The sequence below is a fragment of the Balaenoptera musculus genome, chromosome 1 (genome assembly GCF_009873245.2).
Source record: "Balaenoptera musculus isolate JJ_BM4_2016_0621 chromosome 1, mBalMus1.pri.v3, whole genome shotgun sequence".
Lineage (NCBI taxonomy): Eukaryota > Metazoa > Chordata > Mammalia > Artiodactyla > Balaenopteridae > Balaenoptera > Balaenoptera musculus.
In genome coordinates, this window is record NC_045785.1 from 75,108,562 (window position 1) to 75,122,868 (window position 14,307).

Genomic DNA, 14,307 nt, shown 5'->3' on the forward strand with positions numbered 1-14,307 from the left:
ATATATTACCATATAATTAAATTTGGCTTTCCTTTATTTTGAAATTAAAAAAGAAAAACAGGTTTGAATTTATGAATGAGGTAAAAGCACAAAATTTAAGAAATATGGAGTTCATTTGTCATGGTATCATGACATAGCCAGTAAATGTGTCACATGTAATTAGATGGTAATACTCCTTAAAGTATGAAATTCTCAAGTCATTACTTAAAAAAAAAAAATTTTTTTTTTTTTTTAGTTGATTAAAGTTGCATGCCTCTAGCATTCTCCCTTGCTTGTTTTCTGAGGTAGGAATAAAGGGGTGGAATTTCAGCTAGCTCACTAGGAGCTGCAAAAGGGAATGTGTTGGCAAGTGACTATCATGTCACGACAAAGAGGAGAAAGTAGAGAACACCTTCACCAGTGTAGTGCAGAAGTTCTCCAACTTTTTTTCTCCATCTCCACCAATGACAGATGATATTCACATACAAAACATACATCCCAAGGGATACCAGGCCTGACAGCTGGAACTCCATCCTTTCCCCTTCCACTCAAGAAAGGACACTGGAATACCAGTCAGTGATCAAGAGTGAGGTTACCATCGGGATACATTTGAATCTGCTGTAATTTTAAGAGTAAATCATACAAACTTTGATATTTCTTAATTAGTGACAAATTATTTGCACCATACCTTGCAGCTGACTCAGACATGCAGCACACTTACTAAGAACTCTTGGTATAGTGATTTCTCTGTGTTCTAAGTCTGTCCTGTGCAATATTTTTCCAATAAGGGAAAGCAGAAGTGCTTAACAAAATGCAAAGCCGAGCCCATTATAAAAACGGATTTCTTTTTAAGAAGTGGGTGACAAGTGAGAGGACTGTAAAACCAAAACTTTACTCCTGTTTGCCTGACCACATGCCCCACTCCTGGAATTAAATTCTTCATTTTAGAATCATAGAATATTTTTTATGTGGAAAAGAAACTTGAAATGCAAAATATTCAGTTTTCCTAAACCAGCCACCCTCGTGCCCATAGGCCACAGAGTGCATACATTCTTTTCCCTGTGTAATATAATACAGATGTGCTTACAATACTTTAAAAGTGGTTCTTCCAGCATTCAAGGATTAAGTGTGTCACATTTTTTACACATTATTTCCCTTTGAAACAAGCAGTGTTTTTTAAAAAGTTAGCAGTGATTATACAAAAGAGAGGCTGAATTAGATACAAAAGTATAAAATTAACTTATAAAGTAAAATATAAAGTGGATATAACTAAATTTTTCTTAGGAGAAAGCAAGACTTGAATTTTAAAATAGGAACTTTTCAAGTGGTATCCTACAAACACTTGTAGCAACTTATCTTCTGTGCATTTTAACTGAATAATAAGGCTTCTATTAAGAGACATTTCCCAAATAAGGGAATGTTTTCTATCAACACATTTCATTTTTTTTGTAAATAATTTTCAGTGTATACCTAATGTTTTAGGTATTTTATTTCTTTTTAAAATATTAAATCTTCGTTAAGCTTCTCTAAATTTCCAAAGCTGAAACAATTAAAAAAAAAAAAAAGAATTCTTCAAAAGCCACATGGTAATCAGAACCTAATATTAATGCTGATATAATACAAAATATGATCCCAGCAGAGGAACATTCAGAGATTCTTAAAAATTACCATGTAATAAGTTATACATTATTTCAATCTTAAAACTATAATTAATTACACTTGTTTTATTAAAAAAATTGGTCCCTATTTTATGTGCCATGCAGGCTCTGTACAAAGCATTTAGAATGTAAAGATTTATGTAAGAATTTATAATGAATTACTTTAAAATATTTCACTCAAATGCAATGAAAATCTGGTATGTTGTGTGGTTTTAATGGGAACCACTGAATTTTATTTAGTGTTTACCCGAAGAAGTTGTAAACTTCTAATCACAGCAATATTGCTGCTGAGTGTCAATAAGCTTCAAGGCCTCAGCTTTCCAGTCTGTCACTTAAAACAGGTCAGACTTCACTAGATAATTTTTAAATGAAATTCTGAATTTCTTTGATTTCTCTACTAGGAGTGGTTACTCTTAGTCTACCATTAATATTTGCCAGAAATTAAGAAGTAAATTATGTAAACTGTTTTATAAAGAAAGGCTATTAAACACAGATGGGGTAACATTGTGTGGACATGGGGTTTAGTTAAAGGAAGCAGTAACTTTTAGTGGTTGCTTGGGTCTGGAGTCTAACACCGAGTTTAAGTCCTGGCTCCATCACTTACTGGTCTGCGATTCTGGACAAGTTACTTAACTTCTCTAGTTCCTAGTTTCCATGCTTGAAAGTGGAGATAACGACAGTATCATTTCAGAGTTATTATGAGGGCTAAATGATAAAACACAGAAACTGTTAGCTCATTTACTTAAGCCATGAACACAGTTTTACAGTTGTATTTACCTAAAATAACAACGCATTCTTACAGAAACTTTAGTTCAGGACAAAGTCACTGAACTTCAGTAACAAAGAATGGCACTTCTTATGTAAGCACTGAAACACTTATTTGACTTTTTATGCATTCTGCATTTTAAACGTAGCCTTACAACTTTCCGTATAACTTTCATTTTTTTATTATTTTATATTATTTTATATTACATTTACTTCCAAGAGGCTACAACTACTTTGAATCCTCCTGTTTCCATTATCTTGAGGCAAGGTGTAGAGTCCAGCTTGGCATTGCCCAAAACATTTAGGTGTTAGCTCCTTTGCAAGTCATTAAGTCACTGAATCCTAAGGGACAGCTTCATCTTTTTTTGAAATTTTCAGTAACTCTGGTGTTCCCATTAGTAAAAGGGCTCTGCTACCACAAGACAAACTACTTGGGTTTGAAAGAATTAAGATACCAACATTTGTCTTTTATTTTACCCTTAGGGATCCTCTCAGACATTTCCTCTTGTTATTTCACTTGCTTACTCACAGGCTCACTAGCTGACCCTGCCCCAGGCAGCTTCACAGGGGGCATTGTAAGGGCAGCATAGCTCAGTAGGCTAAACAGGTGTTACAGTGTTTGACATCATACAAATAAAAGTTGTCTTGATACTCAAGGGTATGCTTTTAATCTTGGCTCTGTTACTAACTTTCAAAGAAACGGGCCAAGTTCTTGAACTTCTTTCTCTGCACTTCATTAGCAAATTAGGATTTATTTTTTAACTTCCCATAACTCAAAAGGAGACAGAGAATAAAAAAAAAAAAAAGGAGTCACAAACCATTCTATTTCCCACCTGATCCCTGGCACCCCTTAGATCATCTCCCCTTCTACCCCCTAATAAAGTACTTAAACTAAATTTGAATATTCTCCAAATTTAACAATCTAATAGCAATCCCTAGGCCACAGAATTTTTTCCACTACAAAATAAGGTCATCTGATGAGGTGATCATCAAGATCCCTTCAGCTCTAAAATTCTACAAGTTTTGATATTTGTCTGCCAAAGGCAGCACTTAACCAATATTCCTAACAGTCGTTTGTATTTATTTCTTAACTTAGATTTCTAGGTTAAAAGTGCAACTAACTGATTCCAAACGTACACAGTTGAATCTCTTGCTGTTTAAAAAACTTAACCTTAATATAAATCAGTTTACTGTTATCCGATAGCTAAACGTTTATAAAGTATGGCTCATCTTGGTATTAACTGAATTCAGTAAGGTTCCTGAATGTATTATAAACTACATGTTTTAGATTCATACTTAACAAATTCCTTTAAAATAAGTAATTTAAAAGTACTAAACTTATTTTAATAGAGCAGAAAGAGAACAGATTAAGTGAACAAACTAGCTTTTAAAATCCAAATGAAAAGGAAGAAAGAAACCAGATTGTTAATGAAGACCCAGAACAGGAGAAAAAAGATACATACATTCAAACTAAAACGTATAAAACCAAACTAAGTACAGGGGTCAGAGAGTTTTTTAACTCTTCTGTTTACAAGTAAAAGGTATTATTTAAAATTTCTCCAAATACTCCTGTGTGACAATTTTTGCAACTCAGACTGTCCATGTTACATTAGAAGCAGATTGTGTCAAAGTTAAATTTTTTTCTTACCTAATTTCTCTAGTTTTCATATTGAAAAAATAACAGTAACTGAATTAGTGGTTTGCTGCACTTTGTTTTGGGACTTTTTAAAAAAAAATTTTATTTATTTATTTATTTATTTATGGCTGTGTTGGGTCTTCGTTTCTGTGCGAGGGCTTTCTCTAGTTGCAGCGAGCGGGGGCCACTCTTCATTGCAGTGCGCGGGCCTCTCACTGTCACGGCCTCTCTTGCTGTGGAGCACAGGCTCCAGACGCACAGGCTCAGCAATTGTGGCTCACGGGCCTAGCTCCGTGGCATGTGGGATCTTCCCAGACCAGGGCTCGAACCCGTGTCCCCTCACTGGCAGGCAGATTCTCAACCACTGCGCCACCAGGGAAGCCCTGTTTTGGGACTTTTATGTAATTTATGTAAACGTGTAAACGAGGGCTCCACATGCTTGACGTGGGGCACCAGTCATGAGTGGGGTAGCGCAGACACATGCCTCCATTCAGAAAGCTCTACGGGTCAGAAATGCGCTGGTAGATGATCCCGTCTATTGATGACACAAAAGGTATGAGATGCGGTGAAATAAAGTGACCAATTACACATTTTAAAACATGTTTTAAAGTGCGCCTTACAAGGCTTTTGTTCTAGGTGCTATTTGTTCAGGCTTTCCTTAGCCTCACTAGTAAGCTCAATTACTTTTAAATCCAGAAGGCTTGGGTTCCAATCTTATCACAGGTCCTTAGAAGCTGTGACTCCTCAAGGGTACTCAGTTTTCCTCATCAGTATAATGATGGAAAGGTTATCTACTCATCAGCTAGCTTGTAAAGATTAAATGTAACAGGTGAAAATGTTTCTAAAGTGTAATTTGCCAAACTGATATTAGTAATAAGACTTTATACTTCAAAGGTAATCTAGCACCTTTAGCAGGGGAATAACATACTTATCAGGGATTATCTTCATGATCTATATGATGGGCTAGTTGGTAGAAAAAGCATGAACTTTGAAGCCAAAAAGACCTGAGTCCAAATCCAGGCTTTGTAACTGTAGCTTGGTTTCTTTGGGCTAAGTCAATTTCTCAGAGCCTAAGATTCCTATCTTGTAAAGTAGAGATATAGTATGTACTTCATTAGAATTAATGCATGTGAAAATGTGAACAGTGCCTAGCTTCATTAATCAATCAATTCCTCAAATATTTATTTAGTGTCTACCATGTAAAGATAGTCTGCTAGGTAATGGAAGTTCATAGAAATAAACCCCACAGTTTAGTGGGAGTGCCAGTCAACAAACAAACTATCACATTTCACTGGGACAAGTGTCAGGATAGAAATCTAAAGCTAAGTAGATACTCAGTAAACCTTCTTTCTTGTCCCTTACTCACCTCCAAATGTTCTTTCAAATATTATAGTGCCTATAATATCTAGGCACTTCATTTGCTAACTCTAGCTCTCCCCCTCCTTAATTGGTTCTTAAAATCCCTCCTCCTCCATGGATTTTCTCCTAATTAACATAGGAAATTTTAATTAGCCTTACTCTTGTTAACAAAACATATGCTTCCTCTGGTGCTACACTAAATGCAAGAGTCTGATCAGTACAGACTCTTACATTTTCAATCTTTATTAGGAAGTATCACTTTGGAAAATGTGATCACGTTCCTCAGAAAAACTTTTGCTTAAATGTTAGTTAAATAGTTCATGAATTAACTACACCATAGAATTATATTATTTTAGAGTTAGAAAGAACTTAATCTACTTTTTTTTGTCTTCCAGGTGAGGGCACTGAAGCCCTGAGAAGTATCTTACTCAGGGTTGCTCAAGGAGATGCAGAGTTAGGACTGTAAAGCCAATCTTTTGAGTTCTTCACTCAACTCTTTGCTTGTTTGCTTATTCCTCACTCAACACATATTTACTGAGGGAGGTCTACCATGTACCAGATGCTGTTCTAGGAACTGGGAATGCAATGGTGAACTATTAGGTATTCACTAGAGTTGAAAAGATGAAGGCTTTCTAGGAAGAAAGTACCTATACAAGGTAGAGGATATGGGAATACACAGAGAATTCATACAGTTTTGGTACGTATAAATTTCAGTGAGAGGTCTGGTTGAAAAGGTGAAGCACTTTGGCTAAAATGAAGTATCTGAATCACCTAGAAATTTCAATTAATTATGTCATTATTCTCTCTGAAGAGTATATAAAGTTAGATATAAATTATTATGTAACATAACTAGAATGGATAAATTTAGTGGATTAACATTAAGTTGAGGGTTAAAATTTATTTTCCAAGTTTTTAGAGAAAACTCTCATTTTATATTTTACATAATTCCCTTAATCAATAATCAAAATAGTACATATTTGAAATGAGATCATTACTATGGAAATTGTAGCCTTTATAATCTGTTAAGAATTTGACCATCATATTACTTTGGATCTACTTTTCAGTACAGCCTCTCAAATTAAATTTCTCAAGTTCACAGCAGCTGAAACTTCACTCACCCAGCTCTGCCAACTAGTAGAGCTTCAGCTTCCCTAGAGCTACCTAAGAGTAAACTTCCCTAGAGCTAAGTTTACAAGTCTTATCATAAAATTGCCTCAAGCAGAATGCCACATATGAAACCCATTCCATCACTGGACGTGTCACCTCTGAGATGATAAAAGTATTTAGCACCCTGCTCTACATATTTTCTTTATGTGTGTGGACATTCTTCAGGTTGATTCTAACATTTTCTAGTCCTTAAATTATTCCTTGCTTCCTTTGTTCTAGAGTCTATGTCCAAAATGTGGCCAAAGGTTAAGACCATTTTGAGCATGTACTCATCCTGATCTTGATTCTCACTTTGGAAAATAATCAGTAATCCCAAAGAGGGATAACAAAGAACTGGGGTTGGGTTCCACATAATCTAAGAACATGCACTGTGGTCATTTATGGCGCTGAGAGGCATGTGCTATATTGCAAAGGCTTTGGAGACAGGTGGGCCTAGGTTTGGATCTAGGTTTCACCAGTTAGTGGTTACAAAGCTCCAGTCGGGGCTCTCCGTGCAACTAAACATATTTATAATGTATAATGTATGTACAGTGTAACATAATTATAATGTATATAAAATGCTTAACAAAGTACCTAAAAAACAGTAGGAGACACTCAATAAGAGGGTGTCATTAATACTTATTATGTTCCATAAAGACAGCTATCAGCCTCTAGATTTAACCCCGATTTTAAATCACCCTTGCAGCAAACATTTTTGTGTGTGTGTATTTGGCAAAACTTATTCAGGTTCTTCACACTTTCCTGCTTATACCTAACCTAAAATAATTTCAGAAAACAATGACACTTTTGTACATTTTAAAACAGACATCTGAAATTTCATTTAAAATCTTTACTCAAAAGTTAAAATAGATATAAAGAACATAATTTATGGTGTGTAAATATTGATGGTTTAGAATGAAAATGTTACATCACTCTTATATAAATTCACTAGAATCTAAGTAAAATGGGAATGGTACCAGTATCATCAATTTAAAAACTATATGAACAAGTTCTTCCTTAATAGTTAGAAATCTTATATAGTTTCCTTTTCTCCTTGATCGTATTTCCATTCCAATTCTCCACAGAATTTTATCCTAAATACTGATACATTTATGCTTGAAAATCTTTTACTTATAGCCCAATCACACTTCTCTGTAACAAAAATGTGTATGTAAGCTAAAAATTTAATTTTATTACCTATGACCTTAAGGCTTTAAATGTTAAAATTTCTTCTGGATTGAATAATTATTATTACTACAAAACTGATCAAAACACAAATATATTACAAACATTTATAGTAAAACTTTACTGGAAATGCATTTCTTAATGTGACAGGTGAGTGCTGATGATGGCATCTTCTACTACATGCAAAGCTGTTTACAATTGACTCTTAGATTAAGTGATTTCCCCCATTTATCTCTGCAGAACTCATTACTAGAATTAAATTCCAGAAGGAAAGCAAAAGAAAGTTTAAGTAATCTCATCTAGAGAGCACACTGCTGTTATTCACTAACCCTTCCTTCATCACAGTTATTTTCAAGGGATCTAACTAAAAGGCAGAAATGGTCTCTGGCTATTTACATAAGACAAGGCATCTGAAAGTAGTTAATGCTGTTCTCAGAAATTCTGGAATTCCTTTAATGTTCTCTGACATATATTCAATTCTGTACCATTATTATCAAAATAATCTTAACTTCCAAGGTGTTCAGTTCTAATGGCAGGATATTTTTTAAAAAATCCTAACTTTTAACATATATAGTATAAACTTCCTATTTAGAGTATCTTTAAATATACTTTTCAATCATTCTCTGTAAGCCTGAAATAAGACTTAATTTTCTACTTCCAGTTCAATTAGGCAAAGGGTACAGACTAGTATCTTTAAGGATGTAGAAATTTGACTTCAAAAATTCATCCTAATATTAAATGACATATTTCTTTACACAACTTCAACAACTCAACTGATTAAACATCTACCAAATATTTATTATATAGAAAACATGTTAGACACTTGTATGGGATTCAAAAATGTCCTCAAGGATTTTATCATCCTGGGCAGTGTTTCTCAAAGTGTGGTCCCAGGGCTAACTTATATCAGGGTCCCTCAGAGGCAGAGACTTTAACAAATGCAGGTTTCTGGGTACTAGGTAAGATTGACTAAACCAAAAACTCTGAGGGTGGGCTGAAAATCGACATTTTCATCTGTCCTAGATAATTATGATGGACACTGAAATCTGAGAAGCAATGTTCTGAGAAAAGAAATACAGGTTAAATGATCAGTTGAAGAGATGCTTATGGTAAGGTAGCAAAATCGGCCAGTAGGGGTATGGGCTAGGTGAAAAGCAAGGAGGGACCTGGCAGGACTACGAGGTGAGGCAGGCAAGAGACCAGGCTCTTAGAATCAACAAAGGCTGAGAGGTGGTATCTTGCAAGCAGAGTTGAGACTCTAGGAAGTCAGAAACTGAGCAAGCAACGTGAACTGGGAGGTTACTCTGCTTTAAGGTAGAAGGGGGTCTTTGCTTGCTGGTGGGTGGGTGTTAGCAAAAGTCAAAAAGACGTCAGGTGGGTCTTACTTGAGGCCTTTAGAGGAACCAATTTCTCTAAAAGGGCGTAGGAAAAAGTGTCTTACCTCTTAACTTCAGAGTGAATGATTTTTAAATATTTCGTGTTACAGATCCAAAGAAAGTAAAGTAACCTTAGTTTTTTATTTTAAAAAAATCCTCTCAGCACGGAAATAAAATCATCCAAGAGAAATAGCTTATTCTTTTGCTGGTTGCCTTTTTTAAAAAAAGAAAAAAGTGTTCCAAAATTATTAACTACAACCAGCACAGTAGGAAACAACTAATAGAATCTGTGCAAGTACAACAGGGTAGTCCCCCCAAAAAGAGTAATAATCTTCTGTGACGTTCATGAAATCAAAGCTTAGATAATGCTTTAATTTGGCTTGGGTTTAAAGTCTCAACTCTTGGCTCTATATGCCAATTTTTGGAAGTAGAGTAAAGGCAACTGGTCTGTGCATCAATCAAAAACTGACACGCAAAGATGCCCATGTTTTCCACTGGGCACCTGCTATGCCATATGTACTAAATACATATCTATTGCAACATTACCACATACCTATCTCCCCTCCTTGACTGTGAGCACCTTGAGGGCTAGTCTTTTAGATGTCTATGTGTTCCTAGTGCTTAGTGCTGTGCTGGCACATGGAAGGTGCTCAATGAATATTATCTGAATAAATGAAAAATAAACACGATCTATCTTTTTTTTTTTTTGGAATTTTTGAATTTTATTTTATTTATTTTTTATACAGCAGGTTCAAGACTTGATCAATCTTAACCCATTGATATTTTAGGTCAAGGTAACATATTAAACAGCCTGTTCTCTGAACAGGTGCTACTTTTTCTGAAGAAACTTTAATTAATTAATTAATTTTTAATGGACTGCGAAGACTTTTATTTTTATTTATTTCACTTTTTATTTTATATTGGAATATAGCCGATTAACAATGCTGTGATAGTTTCAGGTGCAGAGCAAAGCGACTCAGCCATACATATACATGTATCCATGAAGAAACTTTAAATTATACTTGGCAGTTGTTTTAATAATCTCTCTCTCTCTCTCTTTCATTTTGCATATTGAGAATTGAAGCCTGCAGGAACTGGCAAACTATGGTCAGCAGGCCAAATCCTGCCCATTGTCTGTTTTTGTAAATAAAGTTTTACAGTCATGCTCATTCATTTATGTATTGACTATAGCTGTTTATGTGCTACAATGGTGGATTGACAACTGCAACTGTATGGCCCACAAGGCCAAAAATATTTACTGACTGGCCATTTGCAAAAAAGCTGTCTGAACCCTGCTTTAGAGTATTAAAGTGGTATCAACGCCTAGCACATAGCAGGCACACATATATTTAAGTGCATTAGTACACTACTTATTAAAAAAATTAAAACTGAATTCCTATTATGGGAAAGTCACTGACTCAGCACTGCAGGAAATATAAAGATGAAGATGCCTAAGGCAGCCACTGTCTTCAAAAGGGAGTTTATCATCATATGGGATGTTTTATTGGGATAAAATATAAGACAGGATTGCAGGAACCTATGAGAAGTATTTGAGGCTCAAAGGATAAGGATTACATCCAGTTGGGGGGAAGGGACAGGCTCCACTGTAGACACTGATAAACAATAATCTTCTCAAAAGAATGGAGATAACATACAGAAGGCTCATATGGAGGCCAACAATGTAAGGCAGGGTGGTGAGGGAGAAGTAAAAGATGGCTCTAAGGTCATATGCCTTGCTTACAAGAAGAATGACAGTGCCAATAACAAGGAATGACTGTCAACATTTATTGACTGTTTACTAGATGTCAGGAACATCAGCAGTCCATTTAATCCTCATTTAAAACAACACACACAGAAACACACACTAGGAACAAATGGATGTGGTGTGATGAGATCTAAACATGTTGAGTTTAAGATTTAATGAGATGTGTAAGTGAAGATACATGCAAACTAAGATTTGAAGTCTGGGAGAAAGGTTGAAAATATCTCTAGATTTGGGAGTCATTTGTACAGAGATAACAGTTGATGACATCTTAAATAAAGTAGCCCCTGAAGCTTCATATTCTTCCAATACCAATTTATGTCAAAAGAAATGTAAACTAACATGATTGGGTATCTGCCCCCTTGTGGTTAGTGGTGAGTGACCTGTTGGGAGCATAGCTAATATTGAACTTAGAGTACTTCCTAGAAGTATAAGAAACCATTTGGCTGAAAGAAGCCATTATTTTTCAAAAAGTAATGCATAAGTCAACTGCCAGCCACACAGAACTTCTTTTTTTTAAACAGATTTCCTCCTTTTATTGATACTAAGAAAAGTAATTTCTAGGATTAAAACAACAAAAACTCTTACATTCGTTGAGTCAACTCAGCAAGATGTTGACCTATATGTTGCAACTTGTAATACATGAATAATACATATTTACTGAGAGTGATTTGCTATGTGCCTGGCACCATACTAAGTAGCTGACATGCATTATCTGAAAGCAATCTTCACAACAGTGCAATACCTTTGTCTTGATCCCCACTTTCAGATGGGAAAACAGAGACTTAGTAACTTTTCCAAGGTCTGCATCAAATTTATAACATTATTTCAAATTTATAGAAAATCTACTTTGAGGTAGGTTTTTGGATAAGAGCAAAAAGGTTATTTTGGAACATCTCATAATTTGGGTTAGGTTTGAGAAGTAGTGATTTAAGAAATTTAGTATTTGTAATGGTAAAACTTTTGGTCTACAAAGTCTAACCTGGAACCTCTTAAAGTAAAATAAGGTCTACTTCTCCACAGATTATGTATTCTGGAAGGATTTACTATTTCTTGTTGGAATGCGATATAATCTTACTCTGAAGGGAGCCTAGTAATAAGGGATTAGTATAGAAGGGCCATTCTTTTTGAAAATAACATTCGAGAAAATGATGCCACTTCTACTTGAAACTCAATGTGCCCTAAGGCTCTCCAGGCCTTACCTCCATCTCTCAGAAGACAGATCCATGCCAGGTACCCCAGTCACCTTTACTTCATGTCTGTTTTCTCTGCTACAACAGAACTGTACCCTACTCAGTCTTGTATAAACCCCAATTTTTATTTATATGCCTAGGAGAGTAAATGTGCTTAATTAATGGCTTTTGAGTAAATCTGGAAAGAATCATCCCACAATAGCTTAAACCACATCTTTATCAAAATCAGGATCTTATATAAACATCAAAGCAGCAAAGTAAACATAAAAAATAGAAAATGTATCTGAATTTCTTCATGGAAAACAAATGATTCCATTAATAAGTAAAATATAGGTCTAAAATTCAATAGATTTGAAAAATTACAATTAAATGGACAGTATCAAAGCTGGGAGTATTCTAACTTGTCAGTAATAAGTTAGCAGCAATACAATGGCTGCCTCTGACGGTGCCTGGTGTTACCAACATAGGCTTTTCTGCCTCAAAACACTCATTTACTTTCTGAGAACAGAAAGCTGGTGAGAAATGATATGGCAAGAGGGTACCTTACATGAATTCTCCTCCACTGGGAATGTAAGCTCCACAGAGACAGGAATGGTTCTGCTTGCTGCTATCAGTCTAATGTTTTTTGTTTTTTTTTTTAAATTAATTAATTAATTTATTTTTGGCTGTGTTGGGTCTTCGTTTCTGTGCGAGGGCTTTCTCTAGTTGCGGCAAGCGGGGGCCACTCCTCATCGCGGCGCGCGGGCCTCTCACTACCGTGGCCTCTCTTGTTGCGGAGCACGGGCTCCAGACGCGCAGGCTCAGTAACTGTGGCTCACGGGCCCAGTCGCTCCACGGCATGTGGGATCCTCCCAGACCAGGGCTCGAACCCGCGTCCCCTGCATTAGCAGGCAGACTCTCAACCACTGCGCCACCAGGGAAGCCCCAGCCTAATGTCTTGAACAACACCTGGACCACAATGGGTACTAACTGTTTGCTGAATAAATGAATGGATTTACTTAAGAAGACATACTTACTTTTATAATTAGATACAAATTCAAACCCTGTGTATTCTGGAAAGAAAACTCCGAAATAGATCAGCAACAAATTCTTTAGAGTTAGACATACATTCTATGATGACCTAAACCTAAAAATAAAAGTTGTCTATGGCAAAGCTAAAGCCTGGGAAACATTTAAGATTGCTCTAGCTGATCAGGTATATCATGGGACAATTGTCATAAACCCTTCAAGAATGGAAAACACAACCACTGGAAATTGGCAATACCAAGTATTTGGTAAAAAGACTCTACTCTGAAGTTACTGGAATGCTATAAATCATACGATACATTTAAAATCAGAAAGCCACAAGGAAAATACATGGTTCTACCTTCTAAGTACTTTTCAGGAAATAATAAAATCCTCCTTATTTTAAATTAGAAGCCCACATTTTATAACCTATAATAATCTTACTTAGATGTTCTCTGAATGTACTTTCCTTTAATGATATAACTGTAATTAAGCATACAAGCAAATGTGAATGCTCATCTTAGCCTATCTATGAATGTACTATCTGGTGAACACTGGTTTAAAAATCTTTAATTAAAAAAAATCTATTTCTAAATGTATCTCCATAGTATCTAATTTCATTATTCATGATTAGAAAATCCTAATAAAACTGGGAAGTTCTATAGAAATTAGGATAACTATACCTTAAGGCTGACTGAACAGTCAGAAATATAAGGATGTACCTTACTCCAACTTAGGTCCACCTTCATGATAAAAGCTACCGCAATTGGAGTTTCTAACATTATTATTGCCTTAAAGTGATAATATCACTAGTCAAAGTTAAATAGGGTGGCAATTTTTAAATACAAAATTCTTAGATCTCGGTTGTAAACTTCTGCTTCCTCTTCTTTGATGCTATTTTCATATATCATTGAGTTAAGTAAACAACTCAAATGGGGAAATCTGGAGGACATGTTTTCTACATTGATAAGGTAAAGTCAGAGTACTTTTCATGTTACTCAGTTTGGCTCAGGTTTAGTAACAAAACAGCCTATTCTAGGTATTTCTTAAAGTCAATACCACTTACCTTTTACTTTATTAATCTATCATTCCCTCCCCTTTGGGGATTAAGAAGGTTAACCCAAGGCCCAACCAAAGTCCTTTTTGGGTTCCTAAAGAAGGAAAGTCATAAAATAAGAGAAAGTAAAGGACCTTAAAGGGACATGAAGCCCAGAGAAGTTGAGTGTCTAGAATAAGGTCATCT

At 35.4% G+C, this 14,307-nt stretch overlaps 1 protein-coding gene across 1 annotated transcript in view; it reads right to left on the reverse strand.

Moving 5' to 3' along the window:
• The window catches only part of ZNHIT6 (zinc finger HIT-type containing 6), a 58,144-nt gene that overhangs the window by 8,710 nt on the left and 35,127 nt on the right, over positions 1 to 14,307 (reverse strand). The window lies entirely within an intron of this gene.